The sequence below is a fragment of the Somniosus microcephalus genome, chromosome 24 (genome assembly GCF_052327205.1).
Source record: "Somniosus microcephalus isolate GS21.2 chromosome 24, FLI_Smic_1.0, whole genome shotgun sequence".
Classification (NCBI taxonomy): domain Eukaryota; kingdom Metazoa; phylum Chordata; class Chondrichthyes; order Squaliformes; family Somniosidae; genus Somniosus; species Somniosus microcephalus.
The window spans coordinates 11,864,115-11,881,469 of record NC_141010.1 but is presented as its reverse complement, the minus strand read 5'-3'; the positions used below and the strand labels follow the sequence as shown (position 1 = coordinate 11,881,469).

The 17,355-nt window shown below is 44.6% G+C and overlaps 1 non-coding gene across 1 annotated transcript; it reads left to right on the top strand.

Annotated features, from left to right (window-relative positions):
- Positions 1 to 1,128: 1,128 nt before the first annotated feature.
- Positions 1,129 to 1,201, top strand: trnac-gca (transfer RNA cysteine (anticodon GCA)). Its single transcript has one exon. It is a non-coding gene; the product is annotated as a tRNA-Cys (tRNA).
- Positions 1,202 to 17,355: the final 16,154 nt, after the last annotated feature.

The following is a 17,355-nucleotide window of genomic DNA, read 5'->3' as shown; positions in this document are numbered from 1 at the left end:
ATGTCCTTGAGGTGCTGCCGAATTGCAGGTAAGTCCGTTTCCACTTTGTCGCCACTGTTGTGTCCGTGTGTTGATAGAGACACTGAAGACAGGAGTTGGTTTCATAGGTGTTTACTAAACAAAGTCTGGAGGGGAACTAACGGATATAACACAATATACAGGCTTATATAGCCCGAGTGGCCATTACCGGCATTACAGTACACATGGGGCTCTTAAAGGCACATACACTACAATTACCATTTCAATTTTATTTAAACTCACTAAAAAATTTGCAGATTTTGCACGTTTTAAGGTGAAAGTTGTGTTGCTTAAACCATATCCTCTGCTTGCGCTAAATGTTCAATACAAATGGGTTCCTTTCACAGTGAAAAAGGCTCCTGCGCCTGCTTTCACTAACCGTAACATTTTCAGACGTAATTGCTGGGCAATTAGCCCAACCCTGCGCCAGCAATGAGGATTTCCCTGTCGGTGTAGATCATCTGTCAAGTTGTACATTGATAGAGCGCAAGTTCAGGATTTAGCTGTCACACACACCGCAAAATCTGCCCCATGGAAATTTTTAATCAGAGAAAATGATTTTGAAAATAAATTATTTCACTCTCTCTGAGCTGTTGCCACCAGGGGGCGTTCGTGGCCGCACCTGGAAGTTGAGCAGTAGCACCAAGCTGCTCGGCAATGACAAGACATTCAGTCTCTGCTCTCTGTATTTATTTCAACCAGATTTGATATGGCTCAAATCCAGATACCTCCTCAATGACCTTTATGTTATCACAAAGAATGAAAGTTACACACACCTCCCTCTACATGACATCCATATTTATCATTGAATATGAGAATATTACAGCACTGAAGGAGGCCATTTGGCCCATCGTGCCTGTCCCGACTCCTTAGCAGAGCTATACAATTAATCCCACTCCCCGGCTCTTTCCCCATAGCCCTGAAATTGTTTTCCCTTCAAGTATTTTTCCAATTCTCTTTTGAAAGTTACTATTGAATCTGCTTCCACCGCCCTTTCAGGCAGTGCATTCCAGATCACAACAACTCGCTGTGTAAAAAATGTTCCTCCTGTCACCTCTTGGTGCTATCTGTTGGATTATTTGGCGTTAATGGGATTTTTGGCATGCGAGAGGGGGCATAGTTCAGTGGTTAGAACATTTGACTGCAAATCAAGAGGTTTTTGGTTCAAATCCAGGTGCCCCCTTATTAAGTCCAATTTTATCACAAAGGTTGAAAGTTACACCCACCTCCCTCTTCACCATGTCCATAATTATCATAGAAAGATACAGCACTGAATGAGGCCTTTCGGCCCACTGCGGCTGTGCTGGTTCTTTAGCAGAGCGATACATTTAATCCCACCCCCTTGATCTTTCCCCACAGCCCTGTAGATTATTCCCTTCAAGTATTTATCCAATTCTCTTTTGAAAGTTACTATTGAATCTGCTTCCACCACCCTTTCAGGCAGCGCATTCCAGATCACAACAACTCGCTGCGTAAAAAAATGTTCCTCTTGTTCCTTTGCTCACCTTAAATCTGTGCCCTCTGTTTACCGACCCTTCAGCCATTGGAAACAGCTTTATTTACTCTAGAAAACCATTCATGATTTTGAACGCCTCAGAATCAGCAAAAATAACTGCATAAACAGTTAGGTGCCGTTTTTGAAAGAACAGCGAGGAGTCTTTTTAAAGCAATGTTTCGCATTATCAAATAATTTATTAATGTTTAAAATACATTAGAAGAGTGACTAGACTTGAAAAAGTACTTCATTGGCTGTACCGTGCTTTGGGACATCCGGTGGATGTGAAAGGTGCTATAAAAATGGAAGTCTCTATTTCTTTAAATCACACCATCTGTTTCTTATGCTGGTAGCAATGTGTGGGCATATAGCTCAGTGGTAAAGCATTTGACTACAGGATCGTTCAAAGTTTCTGGTTCAAATCCAGGTGCCCCCCTCAATGCCATTAACATTTCACGAAAAAGGATTCATAACTGCTTTGTGATCATTATAGTAACTCTTCATAGCCACTTTTCCCCAGCAGTCAATCCTTGTGGTGATGAAGTTGTAGAATTAATTATTTGATTGTGGCATTCAGGGTTCAATGGCCCAGGAGATGGGGTATAGTTCAGTGGTAGAGAATTTGACTGCAGATCAAGAGGTCCCTGGTTCCAATCCAGAGGCTTGTTTATGTTGGGATTCATAATGTAGTCCTTCCTTCATAACTGTTCTGTTATCATTATAGTCAGTAATAATAACTCTTCATAACCACTTTTCACCAACAGCCAATCCTTGCAATGATGAAGGTGTAGACTGGGGTTTTGGTGATAGAGGCAGTGATCAAGAGGTTGGGCACAGCAAGCTACAGAAACTGCAATGAAACAAATGAAAAAGCAATCTGACTGTTTTGGTGGTGACTTAGGAATAAAAGTAGCCCAGGACAATGGTGAGAACTTCCATGCTCTTCTTAAAATAGTGCCATGACATCTTTTACATCCACCTGAAAAGACAGACAAGGCCTCGGTTTGGCGTCTCATCCGAAAAATGGCCCCTCTGACAATGCAGCACTTCCCTCAGTAATAAACTGAAGTGTCAGCCTGGATTATGAGCTCCAGTCTTTGGAGATGGGGAGCTCGAACCCACAACCTTTTGTTCAGTAGAGCGAGTGCTACCACTGAGCCTGGGCTGATGAACAGATCAGAGCAGCCTGTGTAAACATTCTCAGAGCGAGGCCGAGAAAAGTGATATTTAAAAATAGTTTAAAAACTTTCCACATGCAGTGCACTAGGCACCTCTTTCTCCCACAGCAGGGTTCTGTTCCCAGACAGGCCTGCATCCTGGGCACAGGTCAGCGAGACCTTCTCCCATATGTAAATGTCCTTCTTCCGGGAATGAGGCCGGGGGCATGGAGTGGGGCATCATTCCGCCCGGTGATCATTCCGCCCGGTGATCATTCCGCCCGGCTAGAAATGTGCCCCAATTGAGAGAGGGTGGGGGTTGTGTGAAACGCTCAGGCTGTTGGAACATTTGATTGTGAAGTTCAGGGGTCATTGGCACCTGAGAGGGGGCGTAGCTCAGTGATAGTGCATTTGACTGCTAGATCAAGAGGTGTCAGATTTGAATCCAGGTGCCCCCTCATTTACCTTAATGTTCTCACGAAGAACTGCAGATCTCTGTATGAACAGTTTGGTGGTATTTTTGAAAGATCAGAGAGTTTTAAAGAAACATTATCTAATATATTCTTTAAATGACCTCATCTGTTTTACTCTTTTAAATCCATGATGGTGTCTTTACAATGGACCAATTTATTCTGAAGCACATAAATGATAGGTCTGTGTCTGGGGGTGTAGCTCACTGTCAGATCAAGAAGTCCTCATAGTTCTAAACCTGGGTACCCACTCACAAACTTGAAATAATCACAAGTGAATGAAAGTAACACAACGCTCTCTCTCCACCGTGTCTGAATCACGTAGGGTCTGATCCTGTGTTTACAGGTGTAGCTCAGTGATAGAGCTATTGGATTACATTAAAACTACACAACTACAGGGCCCTGGTTCAAATCTGGAGTGTCCTAAAAATGCTTTTCATGTTACACAAATAAGGATTCATGAAATAGCTCCCCAGACCTTCACCCCCTGCCCCTGCCGACACCACCACCACCACCGCACCCCCCCCACCTTCCACACCAGCTCTCTTATCATTATAATCAGTAATAATAACTCCTCATAACCATTTTTCACCAGCTCTCAACCCTTGAGGTGATGAAGGTGTGGATTGGGGTTTCCATGGTGGAGGCAGAGATCAAGAGGTCTCTGGTTCTAAGCCAGATGTTTACTCAGTGATGTTTATGTTGAGCATAAAAGTAAATGTGGAACAAGATTCACAAACACCTTTACCATCACTGAGTCAGAAATGGTTACAATTACATCAGTTTAACTGAGTCAGCGATTTGCTTGTGTCTGTGGGTTCTCCTGATGTGAGAATGTTTGATTTAAACACAGCAGTACCTGGGGCAGGGAAAATATTTAAAGGATAGTGCGGCGTCAAACTGAGAAGAGCGAGGGTGAAACAACAGTTCACGTTTAACCACTTTACACAGAGGCTGGTGAATGTATGGAATGGATGGCAAATGGAGTCACCGAGGGCTGATTTTATCAGACATTCATGAGAGAGTTGAATAAACACGAGGGTGGTGCCAGAGGACTGGAGAATTGCAAATGTTACACCATTGTTCAAAAAAGGGTGTAAAGATAAACCCAGCAACTACAGGCCAGTCAGTTTAACCTTGGTAGTGGGGAAGCTTTTAGAAACAGTAATCAGGGACAAAATCAACAGTCACTTGGATAGGGGTGGATTAATTAAGGAAAGCCAGCACGGATTTGTGAAAGACAAATAGTGTTTAACTAACTTGATTTGATGAGGTAACAGGAAGGGTTGATGAGGGTAATGCAGTTGACGTAGTGTACATGGATTTCCAAAAGGCATTCGACAAAGTGTCACATAATAGGCTTGGCAGCAAAAAATGAAGCCCATGCAATAAAAGAGACAGTGGCAGCCTGGATACGAGATTAGTTAAGTGACAGAAAACAGAGAGTAGTGGTGAACGGTTGTTTTTCAGAATGGAGGAAGGTTCTAGGACCACTGCTTTTCTTGATATATATTAATGGCTTGGACATGGGTGTACAGCACACAATTTCAAAATTTGCAGATGACACAAAACTTGGAAGTATAGGGAACAGTGAGGAGGAGAGTGATAGAATTCTGGAAGACAGACAGGCTGGTGAAATGGGGATATGTGTGCATAAATCGTTGAAGGTGGCAGGGCAGGTTGAGAAAGCAGTTAAAAAGGCTTACAGGAACCTGGGCTTCATAAATAGAGGTATAGAGTACAAAAGTGTGGAAATTATGATGAACCTGTATAAAACACTGTTTCAGCCCCAACTGGAGCATTGTGTCCAATTCTGGGCACCGCACTTTTGGAAGGATGTGAAGGCCTTAGAGAGATTGACGAGAATGATTCCAGGAATGAGGGACTTCAGTTACGTTGATAGACTGGAGAAGCTGGGAAGATTGAGAGGAGATTTGATAGAGGTGTTCAAAATCATGAGGGGTCTGGACAGAGTAGATAGAGAGAAACTGTTCCCATTGGCAGAAGGGTCGAGAACCAGAGGACACAGAATTAAGGTAATTGGCAAAAGAACCAAAGGAGACTTAAGGAAAACTTTTTTATGCAGTGAGTGGTTATGATCTGGAATGCACTGCCTGAAAGGGTGGTGGGGGCAGATTCAACCATGGCTTTCAAAAGGGAGTTGGATAAGTACCTGAAGGAAAAAAAATTGCAGGGCTAGGGGAAAGGGCGGGGAGTGGGACTAGCTGAAGTGCTCTTGCAGAGAGCCGGCACGGGCTCGACGGGCCGAATGGCCTTCTTCTGTACTGTAACCATTCTATGATTCTATGAAACACCTGGAGGAACATTTGGTGGAGGGGCAGGAGAGCGAATGTGAGATATGACATTTCCCAGACACTGGGATTGTCCAGATAGAAGCACAAGGATTTCAGGTTCTGTACATTCCACTGCTCCTCAGTGTAAAACTCTGGGATAAATACCGTAGCCACTGGTGAGACTGTTTTTGAATATGTAAGTGTCGGATCTGAAGCACGTTCATTCAGATGGAAAGTTCTTCCTGAATGTGGTTCTTCCTTCCTGTTCTTCAGTTTTTCCTTCTGTTACACATCCCACTGTCCAACAACAGCCAGTTCAGGCCACTGGCAATAGTCATTATGTAGAGAGACCCTCTGAGGTGCGTGACAGATACCCTCCGCCCTTCGACCCCGGCTCAGCTCCTGCCCCTGATGGCCCGGCTGAGCTCAGGACACCCCTTGGGTGGGGAGGAGCAGGTTTGCACTCCGACCTGCTGCACTGACCTCTTTCATCTGCTCATTCAATCCTTGGCTCAGTTTGCCGCTTTATTAAATTACTTCATGGGAGTGTTTTCTGATTAAATATGGATAAAGAGAATAAAATAGTAGGGCAGTGGCAGGGCATTGACTGAGGGCAGCTTTAATTGTCTGCTGCTGTAACATGGATTATCAATATCCCCACCAGGGGGAGCCACACCTAAAACTTTTTAAATTAAAAAATGTGAAGGTTCAGAAAATCCATTCACCCAACCCAAGCTCATCCCTCTGGTTCACTAACCTTCCCATTATGGTATACAGCTGCATTTGGAACAAGCTTAATGCTTTTTCCTGTACTATGCTTCCTAACAAGCTGTCCCCTATTGCCAATTCAATCCCGTTATCACGAAATCTCACCTTGGTCACTCCCTCTACCTCCTCGGCATCTTCTTCAGCTTCAAGCACCTTGTGTTATTTGGCTGGGAACAGTAGCATAGTTGTTATGTTACTGGACTAGTATTCCAGAGGCCTGAACTAATATGAGTTCAGATTCCTACCACTGCAGCTGGGAATTTAAATTCAGTTAATTAAACAAATCTGGGATGAAAAGCTAGTATCAGTAACGGTGAACATGAAACTACTGGATTGATGTACAAATCTATATGGCCCCTAATGTCCTTCAGGTGAGGAAATCTGCTGTTGTTACTTGGTCTGACCTCAAGGGCAATTAGACATGGGCAATAAATGCTTGCCTTGCCAGCCAAGCTCTCATCCTGTGAATGAATAAAAAAATACCCTGTCGTCTCCCTTTCAAAATCCTCATTGTCTACTGCCTCATCCAAGCCCCACCCCTAGTTTCTCTCTGAGATATTCTGCTGGGGACATAAATTTAAGATAGTCACTAATAAATACAAAAGGGAATTCTGGAGAAACGTCTTCAAACAGTGAATGGTGAGAATGTGGAACTCGCTACCACAAGGATGTGTTGAGACGAATAGCATAGATGCTTTTAAGTGGAAGCTAGATAAGCACATGAGGAAGAAAGAAATAGAAGGATGTGCAAATGGGGTGAGATGAAGAGGGGTGGGAGGAGTGTGGAGTATAAACACCAGCATGGACCAGTTGGGCCGAATGGTCTGTTTCTGTGATATACATACTATGAAATTCAATGACTTTGTCCCTCAGGCTCTGCATTGAGCGACTCCTCATTCTCAGTGGTTTCAATCCACCTTAGCTCCCCTTGCCCTCTTTACCACTAAATTCATCGGCCTCCTGTTCTCTATGAGCCTCTCCCTTCAGATAAACTTTCCTACGTATATTCTTGGCCACCCACTGATTTCCTGCTACCTCCACTGGCTTCTCCACTCCTATGCTTATGGTCACTGATGAGGTCATCTTCGATCACTTCCTTGTATCCCTCAGCACGCCGATCCGCATAAAGCTTTGTCTTCGCAAAGACTGTGTGGTGGTCATTCCTACCGATAGCATTGTGGAAAGACATGTCTGCAACAGGTAGGTTAGGTAGGACAAAGTTAAGTAGCTTATTCCCTCATATTGTTTCCCTCTCTCACCAGACACAGGCCCAGTCTGGTAGCTAGGTACTTCAGGACTCAGCCAGCACCATCAGCAGAGAGTGCCTTTGAGAGTTTGGGTAAGTGAGAGAGTTTGGGCAAGTGGGGTGTGAGGTGCTGCTTTTTGTTTTGTTTTCGTCTTGCTTTTCCTGCCAGCCTCAGGATTAGCAAACATCGCGGAGGCGGAGCAGCGAGGCGAGGCCCAGTCGAGGCAGCCGGGAGCAGCAGCAGGTATCGAGCCAGAGCAGCGAGGCGAGGCAGCCTAAACAGGCTCCACAGGCAACCTTCCAAAAGGAGGTCAGAATTCAAAAGTGACATCACAGCCAAGCTGGTAGGTGATTGGCTGGTTGGTGAGCACTTTTCCTTCCCTTTTAAACCTTTATAAGTTGGTAAGCTCAATTAAATAGAGGTGTGATATTCATCATCTAGAATTGGGGCAGAGGGTGATTAAAAATAATAATAATAAATTTAATTAATTACATAGAATGGCAGAGCAGGTGATGTGTTACTGCTGGGAGGGGGAGAGTTACCTGGACTCTGTGTTCCAAGAAGTAGTCACACCAATTAGATTAACTAATTCAGATGTAGTCCATGGTCAGGGACAGGAGGGTGTGACTGTGAGTGAGGCAGGTACGGGGCTGGAGAGAAACTTGGAGTGGGAGGGGGAGGATCCAGTTGTCATGGTCCATGTTGGTACCAATGACATAGATAGGACAAGGAAAGAGGTTCTGCTGAGGGAGTATGAGCAGCTAGGGGCCAAATTAAAAAACAGAACCACAAGGGTAATAATCTCTGGATTACTACCTGAGCCATGAGCAAATTTGGCTAGGGTAAATAAAATCAGACAGTTAAATGCGTGGCTCAAAGACTGGTGTGGGAGAAATGGGCTTTGCTGCTTGGGACACTGGCACCAGTACTGGGACAGGAGAGAGCTGTTCCGTTGGGATGGACTTCACTTGGCCAGTGCTGGGACTAGAATCCTGGTGAATCGAATAACTAGGGCTGTAGAGAGGGCTTTAAACTAATTAGTGGGGGGAGGTTTCAAGAGAGCAAAAAATAAAAATGTCAGTGGAGAAGGCAATAGAGCAAGGTAGCAGTGGGGGAATTAAAAGCCAGAGCGTGTCAGGAAGGGAAAGAATGTATAAAGATAAAGGTAAAGTTGTAAAGGGGGTAAAAGCAGAAATAAATTGTCACAAAACATATTTAAAAGTTCTTTATCTGAATGCACGCAGCATTCGTAACAAAATAGATGAGTTGACAGTACAAATAACTACACATGGGTATGATCTGGTGGCCATTACAGAAACGTGGCTGCAAGGTGACCATGACTGGGAACTAAACATCCAGGGGTATTTGACAATTAGGAAGGACAGACAGGAAGGAAGGAAGGAAAGGGGGGTGGGGTGGCTATGTTAATAAGGGATGGAATCACTGCAATAGTGATAAATGATATTGGGTCAAAGGATCAGGATAGTGAAACAGTATGGGTGGAGATAAGGAATAATAAGGGGAAAAAGTCACAAGTGGGTGTAGTCTATAGGCCTCCTAACAGTTGCAACTCTATTGGTCGGAGTATAAATCAGGAAATAGTTGGGGCTTGTAATAAGGGAACAGCTATAATCATGGGGGATTTTAACTTTCATATTGACTGGACAAATCAAATTGGGCAGGGCAGCCTTGAGGAAGAGTTCATAGAGTGCATTAGGGATGGGTTCCTTGAGCAGTATGTTACTGAACCAACCAGAGGGCGGGCAATCTTAGATCTGGTCCTGTGTAATGAGACAGGATTAATAAAAAATGTCCTAGTAAAGGATCCCCTTGGAATGAGTAACCATAACATGGTTGAATTCCAAATTCAGTTGGAGGGTGAGAGAGTTGGATCTCAAACCAGCGTACTAAGCTTAAATAAAGGAGACTGTGAAGGTATGAGAGCAGAGTTGACTAAAGTGGACTGGGAAAATAGATTAAGGTGTAAGACGGTACATGAGCAGTGGTGTACATTCAAGGAGATATTTCACAACTTTCAAGAAAAATATATTCCACTGAGGAAAAAGGGGCATAAAAGAAAAGACAGCCATCCGTGGCTAAGTAAAGTAATAAAGGATAGTATCCGACTGAAAACAAGGACATATAAAGTAACCAAATCTAGTGGGAGGATAGAAGATTGGGAAGCATTTACAAGCCAGCAAAGAATAACTAAAAGATTAATTAAGAAAGGGAAGATAGATTATGAAAGTAAACTAGCAAAAAATATAAAAACAGATAGCAAGAGTTTCTACAGTTATATAAAAAGAAAAAGGGTGGCTAAAGTGAATGTTGGTCCCTTAGAGGACGAGACCAGGAAATTAGTGGTGGGGAACATGGAGATGGCAAAAACGCTGAACAAATATTTTGTATCAGTCTTTACAGTAGAGGACACTAAAAATATCCCAACACTGGACAAACAGGGGGCTATGGGGGGGAGGAGCTAAACACGATTAAAATAACTAAGGAGGTGGTACTCGGTAAGATAATGGGACTAAAGGCAGATAAATCCCCTGGACCTGATGGTTTACATCCTAGGGTCTTGAGAGAAGTAGCGGTAGGGATTACGGATGCATTGGTGGTAATTTACCAAAACTCCCTGGATTCAGGAAAGGTCCCAGCAGGTTGGAAAACTGCTAATGTAATGCCCTTATTTAAAAAGGGAGGTAGACAAAAGGCTGGAAGCTATAGACCAGTTAGCCTAACATCTGTGGCTGGTAAAATGTTGGAGTCCATTATTAAGGAAGCAGTAACAGGACATTTGGATAAGCATAATTTAATCGGACAGAGTCAGCATGGTTTTATGAAGGGGAAGTCATGTTTGACAAATTTGCTCGAATTCTTTGAGGACGTAACAAACAGGGTGGATAAAGGGGAACCAGTGGATGTGGTGTATTTGGACTTCCAAAAGTCATTTGACATGGTGCCACACAAAAGATTATTGCACAAGATAAAAGATCACGGGATTGGGGGTAATATACTGGCATGGGTGGAAGATTGGCTATCTAACAGAAAACAGAGAGTTGGGATAAATGGTTCATTTTCGGGTTGACAATCAGTAACTAGTGGTGTTCCGCAGGGGTCAGTGCTGGGACCCCAACTCTTTACAATCTAAATTAACGATTTGGAGGAAGGGACCAAGTGCAACATATCCAAGTTTGCCGACGATACAAAGATGGGAGGGAAAGCAGTGAGTGAGGAGGACATAAAAAACCTGCAAAAGGACATAGACAGGCTAAGTGAGTGGGCAGAAATTTGGCAGATGGAATATAATGTTGGAAAGTGTGAGGTTATGCACTTTGGCAGAAAAAATCAAAGAGCAAGTTATTATCTAAATGGAGAGAAACTGCAAAGTGCTACAGTACAAAGGGATCTGGGGGTCCTGGTGCATGAAACACAGAAAGTTAGTATGCAGGTACAGCAGGTGATCAGGAAGGCCAATGGAATCTTGGCTTTTATTGCAAGGGGGGTGGAGTATAAAAGCAGGGAAGTCTTGCTTCAGTTATACAGGGTACTGGTGAGGCCACACCTGGAATATTGCGTACAGTTTTGGTTTCCATATTTAAGAAACGATATACTTGCTCTCGAGGCAGTTCAGAGAAGGTTCACTCAGTTGATTCCGGAGATGAGGGGGTTGACTTATGAGGAAAGGTTGAGTAGGTTGGGCCTCTACTCATTGGAATTCAGAAGAATGAGAGGCGATCTTATCGAAACATATAAGATTGTGAGGGGGCTTGATCGGGCGGATGCGGTGAGGATGTTTCCACTGATGGGTGAGACTAGAACTAGGGGCCATAATCTTAGAATAAGGGGCTGCCCTTTCAAAACTGAGATGAGGAGAAACTTCTTCACTCAGAGGGTAGTAAATCTATGGAATTTGCTACCTCAGAGAGCTGTGGAAGCTGCGACATTAAATAAATTCAAAACGGAGATAGACAGTTTCCTAGCTGATAAGGGAATTAGGGGTTACGGGGAGCGGGCAGGGAAGTGGACGTGAGTCTAGGTTCGGATCAGCCATGATCCTATTGAATGGCGGAGCAGGCCTGAGGGGCCGTATGGCCTACTCCTGCTCCTACTTCTTATTATGTTTATCACTGATGGTACTCCTGAACTACTCTTGATGGTAGACAGTGATGCCGCGACCAAGAGTACATTCTGTGCCCTTGTTTTCCTCAGTGCTACCTCCTGTAGGGCCACTGATTCAGTGAAGGCAGCCAGTGATGAGTAGGATGTTTCCTTGCTAAAGTTGACCTGCATCATGGGGCATGAAGTAGTCTAAAGTCACTGTTGCTGACTCCCAGTTCTACTGCCACTTGATCATATACCACCTCTGGTGGGGACAAAACCAAAAATAATGACAGACAAGAGCCTGGGATGTTGGCTGAATGTTACTCTCTCAGGCTGTGGCTTGAGTAGTCTGTGGGACAGCTCTTCCAACCTGGGCAACAGTCCCTAGATATAACTCAGCAGGACTTTGCAGCATTGACTAGGCTGACATTAAAGAAAGAAAGAATTTGCATTTATATAGCGCCTTTTACAACCCTTTCAGGATGTCCCAAAGCACATTACAGCCAATGAAGTACATTTGAAGTGTGGTCACTGTTGTACTATAGGAAACTCGGCCACCAAATTGTGCACAGCAAGCTTCCACAAACAGCAATGTGATAATGACCAGATAATCTATTTTAGTGATGTTGGTTGAGGGATGAATATTGATCATGACACTGGGGATAACTCACCTGCCCTTCTTCGAAATAGTGTCATGAGATCATTTACGTCCACCTCAGAGAGCAGATGGGGCCTTGGTTTAACGTCTCACCCAAAAGACGGCATCTCCGACAGTGCAGCGCTCCCTCAGCACTGCAGTGGAGTGTCAGCCTAGATTTTGTTCTCAGGATTCTGGAGTGGAACTTGAATCACCTGAGTGTCTAAATGTGACTCCTTCCTCATTGACAGTAAGCCCATTCGATTTTTTTTAATACTCACCTTGATAGCAATCCTTAACAACAGTAGCCCGCTGGGCCAATTCAGAGAACATTGAGTGTATTGTGAGCTAAGAGTCACGTCGAGGCCAGATCAGCTGGTGATTGCAGAATCCCTTCTCTGAAAGGCATCAGTGAACCAGCTGGATTTTATAACAATCCCACAGCTTGCATGGTCATTTTATTCTGGTGCTAGCTAGTTTTCTGAATTCAATCTGAATTTACAACCTCTAGGTTTCTAGTCCAGTACCATAACCAATATATTATTACACCCATTCGTCTCAGTGCTGGCTGCAACAAAAGGATAAGGCCCATTTGTAAAGCTCCAGATATAAAAAAGATATATCTCACCATCGATACCACGTCCGGCATAAGGATATATTTTAATTTAATACTCTATTTGATTTTAAATAATCGCACACGGGCCTTAATATCAGCAAGCTGTTTATTCAAAAATACATTCAACCATCCAAATTACAACTCAATAGCACCATGGAGCACTGCGCCCAGTTCTGGGCCCCGCACCTCAGGAAGGATTTATTGGGCTTGGAGAGGGAGCAGCGCAGATTCACTAGAATGATACCGGGGCTAAAACGGTTAAATTATGAGGACAGGTTGCATTGACGAGGATTGTATAGAAGATTAAGGGGTGGTTTAATTGCGGTGTTTAAGATGATTAAAGGAGTTGATAGGGTGGAGAGAGGGAAACTGTTTCCTCTGGTGGGGGGAGTCCAGAACAAGGCTAGACCATGCAGGGGTGATGTCAGGAAGCAGTGTTTCGCACAACGGGCCGTGGAAATCTGGAACTCTCGCATAAAAGGTTGTTGAGGCTGGAGGTCAATTGAAAATTTCAAAACTGCAAATGATCATTTTTGCTGTGGTAAGGGTATTAAGGAATATAGAACCAAGGCGTGTAAATGGAGTTAGGGTACAGATCAATCATGATCTAATTGAATAGTGTAACAGGTGCGAGGGGCTGAATTGCCTTCTCCTGTTCGTATGTTTATACTGAGTCTGTCAGTAAATGTGGCGATTTGCATTAGTCAGTAGCTTGCAATCCCTACCATAGACCTGAGCATATAATGTAGGCCCACACTTCAGTGCAGTACTGCGGGAGTGCTGCATTGTAAGAGGAATCAACTTTCCTGTGAGGTGTTCCACCAACTGTCTGCCCATTCTGGTGCACCAGAAGATCCCACGGCACCGTTTAAAGAACAGGGCATTCTTACTGTCACCAAGATTGGAATCTTCTGCACCCAAAATACGGCAGATTATTGGGCCTTCCTGTGTGCAAATTTACTGCCGTGTTTGCTGACATAACACAAGTGGCAGCACTTCAGAAGTTATAAAGTGTGGTGGGACTTCCTGGGGCTGGTTTTAAAGTGCTGTCTGACCAAGGATCCAGACTTGAAACATTAACTTACCCACTGGAGTTGAGGTACAGATCAGCCATGAACTAATTGAATGGTGGAGCAGGCTCGAGGGGCTGAATGGCCTCCTCCTGTTCCTGTGTTCTCTCCACAGGTGCTGACTGACCTGCTCACTATTTTGTCCATTTGGTCTTTTTGCTTCAGATTCCCACCATCTGCAGTTTCTGCTTTCGGTATAAGGACTGTCAGATAGTGAAAGCAAAACAGAACAAAAACTTACATTTATATCGCACCTTTAACAGAATAAAATGTCAAAGCAGTCTAATTGGACAAAAATTGGCAATGGGCTAAAGAATAAGATATTAGGACAGGTGAATAAAATGCTTAATCAAAGAGGTAGTTTTTACGCCGAGTCTTAAAGGAGAGAGAGATGGAGAGGTGAAGCGGTTTGGGGAGGGGAATTCCAAAGCTTCGGGCCTAGACAGCTGAAGGCACGGCCACCAATGGTGGCCACCAGTGACTTTTTCCCCATATTATTTTTTATCTCCACCCAAACCGATTCCACATCTTGATCTTCTGAGCCAATATCACTTCTCACCACTGCACTGATCCCATCTTTTACCAACAGAGCCACCCCACCTCCCTTTCCTTTCTTTCTATCCTTCCGAATTATCATATACCCCGGAATATTCAGTTCCCAGCCCTGGTCGCCTTGCAGCCACGTCTCTGTAACGGCGATCAGGTCAGACCCATTTGTATCTATTGGTGCCGCCAACTCATTTATCTTGTTACGAATGCTGCATGCATTCAGATATAGAGCTTTTAACTTTGTCTTTTTAACATTTTTCCTTGTTTTGGCCTTTTTCTCTGTTACACTCTTATTTTTAAACATTCTGTCCCTTCCTGTCACACTCTGGTTATTATTTGTCCCACCTCTAGCCTGCTCTATTGCTTTCTCATTTCTCATTGACTTTTTATTTTCCCGCTCACCTGGAACCTCCCCCCCACTACTTAGTTTAAAGCCCTCTCTACAGCCCTAGTTATTCGATTTGCCAGGACTCTAGCCCCAGCATGGTTCAAGTGAAGCCCGTCCAAGCAGAACAGCTCTCTTATCCCAGTACTGGTGCCAGTGCCCCATGAATCGAAACCCATTTCTCCCACACCAGTCTTTGAGCCACTCATTCATTTCTCTGATCTTATTTATCCTATGCAATTTTGCTCGTGGCTCAGGTAGTAATCCAGAGATTATTACCTTTGTGGTTCTATTTTTTAATTTAGCCCCTAGCTGCTCATACTCTCTCAGCAGAACCTCTTTCTTTGTTCCTACCTATGTCATTGGTACCTACGTGGACCATGACAACTGGATCTTCCCCCTCCCACTCCAAGTTTCTCTCCAGCCCAAAGGAGATGTCCTTAACCCTGGCACCGGGCAGGCAACACAGCCTTCGGAACTCACGCTCTCGGTTGCAGAGAACAGTATCTATCCCCCTCACTATACTGTCTCCAATCACTACAACATTTCTTTTTGTTCCCCCCACTTGAATGGTTCCCTGTACCACAGTGCTGTAGTCAGTTTGCTCATCCTCCCTGCAGTCCCTGGACTCGTCCAAACAGGGAGCAAGAATCTGAGGGCTGAGGCTCCTCCACCACTACCTCCTGGATCCCAATACCTGCCTCGCTTGTAGTCACACCCTCCTGTCTCTGGCCATGGGCCAAATTGGAAGTACTTATTCTGGTGGGTGTGACTGCTTCCTGGAACATAGAGTCCAGGTAACACACACCCTCCCTAATGTGTCGCAGTGTCTGAAGCTCGGACTCCAGCTCATCAACTCTGAGCTGAAGTTCCTCGAGCAGCCAACATTTGCTGCAGATGTGGTCGCCCTGGACCGCAATGGTGTCCACCAGCTCCCACATGCAACAACAACACATTGCCTGGTCGCCCATCTCAATTAATTAATTAGTTTTAAAATTTGGAACACTTATATCTTTTAATCTACACCAAGGCACTTAAAGTTAGACGCTCAAATTTGGGAAAAAAGCGAGAAATAGAGAAATACTCACCAACAATCACTTACCTGTTTTCTGGTGACATCACACTTCGATTACCTTTTATACCTGCCGTAGAGGGAGTGCAACGAAGGTTTACCAGACTGGTTCCTGGGATGGGGGTATTGTCCTATGAGGAGAGGCTGAGTCCACTAGGCCTATATTCTCTGGAGTTTAGAAGAATGAGATGTGATCACATTGAAACATACAAAATTCTTACAGGGCTGGACAGGGTAGATGCAGGGAGGATGTTTCCCCTGGCTGGGGAGTCTAGAACCAGGGGTCACAGCCTCAGAATAAGGGCTCAGCCATTTAGGACTGAGATGAGGAGAAATTTCTTCACTCAGAGGGTGATGAATCTTTGGGAATTCTCTACCCCAGAGGGCTGTGGAGTATATTCAAGACATAGATCGATAGATTTTTCAATATTAACGGAATCAAGGGATATGGGGATAGAGCAGGAAAGTGGAGGTGAGGTTGAAGATCAGCCATGATCTTATTGAATGGCGGAGCAGGTTCGAGGGGCCGAATGGCCTCCTCCTGCTCCTATTTCTTATGTTCTTATAGATGTTGTCTGACCTGCCGAGTGTTTCCAGCATTTTCTGTTGCTCTTTCAGATTTCCCCCACCCGCAGTATTTTGCTTTTGTTCCTGTATTCAGTTCCCTGCTGCTGATCGGCGAGAAATAATTCCATCAACGGCGACACAAAGCGACCGGATTGAGACACAGAAATACACGGAAGTTACAAGTTTGAAAGAGGCCGCTCGGTGTCTCTGGTGCCCGGAGGCCGATCAAACATCTGATGGGATTGAGTTTCAGGGGCCAGTGACACACAATATAACCTGATCCCCCCCGCTCCCCGGCCCCGCTCTCTCCCAGTGCCCCCTCCCTGTCCCAATGAGCCCAAACCATATTTCACCCAGGAGCCCAGGAGAGAAACCCCGCCGACATTTAGACCTGGCTTTGGGTGTTGAAATCGGCTGATTCAATTCCATCAAGTTTCCATTTTATCCCCGAGAGCGGCCAACGCGAAACCACACAACAGTACATCGACCGATCCGATCGATCGGATCGGTGTACCAGTTTAGAATCTTCTTAAAATAGTTCGACAGGCTGAAGCACCCACCCACACATAAATATATCTCACTCTCTGGGCTGATGCCACCAGTGTGTTTCGCGGCAGCATCTAGAACTCCAGGAGCAGCGACACAATGCTGCAATATTTCATCTCAGTCCTGTCCTGGTTTTCAGACCTGATTGGGTTCATTATAAGGAAGAAGGGAGATGGCAGCGCGATTCCCTCCAGTACAGTCCGTGTGGTGGTCACAGCGCCTCACGGAGACTCCGTTGTTAATATTCAGCAACTTATCGTTACTAACTCCGCCGAGTTAACTCGCCTGGTTGATAACTCGGCTGATAACCAGCCTCGAGCCCAGCTTAGCGTTTCAGCAGTCGGCGGATAAACTTCAATC